Below are 1,966 nucleotides of genomic sequence, written 5' to 3'. Positions count from 1 at the left end.
ATTAAAAGCCTTTTCCTAAAGATCATCCTATGTCTAGGTGTTTACTTTTTTCTTTTTTTCCCCAACAAGTTTAGGAAGGAAATAATTTACATGGAGAAAAGCAGAAGCACGATGAGATGTAAGGCAGCCCCTCCGAAAAAAAGAGCAAACACTTGGACCTAGTCCACCTCAGTTTCCGCTGACTTTCTGTTCTAGGTCTGCTACAGATGCATCCTAAAAGAAACACCTTATTTTGTAGGTAGTCTGAGCCTTCGTTTCTTGAAAACAATACTCAAGTTCCAAAATGCTATATACAGAACCGTTGCGGACATTGTGGCCAACTCCTTTGCACTCATCGTATAGCAACCGTGCTGTTTGCTGAGTGAACTCTGGGTTCCGGGCTAAGCTCTGATTTGTCTGAGCCAATCGTGGTGACTGTCCTTATCAGTGACCAGTTCAGAAAATCAGGACATAGGGACAGGTTAAGGATCTTGCATATGTCAACTCTTACATTAATGAGATGCAAGGAGAAATATGCTCAGGCTTCTGGGAGATTTTCCCACTTAAGGGAGGTAACAGGAAGTGTTTTATTCTGAATGATAATGTGTATGGATGGAGTGAGGTCTAGAAATAGACACTTAGTTCCAGTCTGAAAAGAAAGCCAGCATACACAGGAGGGCAGAGTTGAGAAAATTAGATACACGGAGCTGGAGTAACATGATTAATCAATCCAGAAAGCCCAGTTTACCTTTCATTTTATAATGAGCCAATTTCCTGTTTCAGGAACTTTGAACTGGGTTTTTTCTTCCTTGCAACTGTAAGCATTCTAAGTAAATATTTTAGAACTATTTAAATAGTATCTTAATGCAATTGTACCAAAGGAGTCATCCCCCAATTTATAAGCTAGATAAATCTGCATTTTGTCTAAAAAAAAGGTATACCTTACTTTAGCCATTTGTACTCCACTGTTGAGTTCCCACTGGGACATCCTGTGTTATTAACTAGTACACAGCCGAGAAGTGGTGGGTGGTTTTTGACAGCAAACCCATTAACAGTATTAAAAACACTGCTTGGTATCTGATAAAATTCAGTGCTGGCCTGGGATGGTGACTATATGATAAAGACAAGTCAGGATGCTTGTGCTTCAGGATGGGACTGACCTGGAGTATCCTTACATGGGCCCGATTATTATGGATTCATACAATGTCCTTGGAAGCAAAAAGGAACCCTGGACTAAAAGATGACTTTTCCCTTTCAGCACAGTTTACTGGGCACTGAAACAATGGTTTTTTAAAAGGCTTTCAGATAAGACGGATTCACCTCTTACCACTTGCTGTTAATATATATCCCGAGAAATTACAGAGCGATCTAGGGATCCTCTTGTACCAAATTACATTTTTCTAAGCATGAAGTTCAATTATATTTAGTTTTCTTTAATAAGCACATATGAATGGGGGAAAAGGGGAATAAAACAAATGTTTTATATAGTAAGTGCTGAATGAATACCCCAAAAGCCATCATTTCGCCACGTCCTTACTTCACAAGGTGTGTTTTACCTTCCCCAGAGGAAAATGCACCTACATGGTGAGATTCATCGGTTACAGGCCAACATTTTCGGATCCTTTAGGAGAAAAAAAAGTCCTAAGTAAACTGCACTTTACGAACAACGAAGAGCTTTTAGGGGACCCAAATTTCAGGTCAACTCCCTTTTGAATCTCTGGCTCTAAGATTAATGTAGATCACATACACAGAAAATCCCTTTCTTTGAAGATGTGTTTCATTTAACCAGCATGTTTCCTGTCACTAGAAAAAATACTGTCCTGGGCTTCCCAGGTGGCGCAGTGGTTGGGAGTCCGCCTGCTGATGTGGGGGACACGGGTTCGTGCCCCGGTCCGGGAAGATCCCGCATGCCGCGGAGCGGCTGGGCCCGTGAGCCATGGCTTCTGGGCCTGCGCGTCCGGAGCCTGTGCTCCTCGACGGGAGAGGC

This window comes from Lipotes vexillifer, unplaced genomic scaffold (assembly GCF_000442215.2).
Source record: "Lipotes vexillifer unplaced genomic scaffold, Lipotes_vexillifer_v1.1 scaffold684, whole genome shotgun sequence".
NCBI lineage: Eukaryota > Metazoa > Chordata > Mammalia > Artiodactyla > Lipotidae > Lipotes > Lipotes vexillifer.
The sequence above is the reverse complement of the archived record's forward strand: the minus strand, read 5'-3'. Positions refer to the sequence as shown.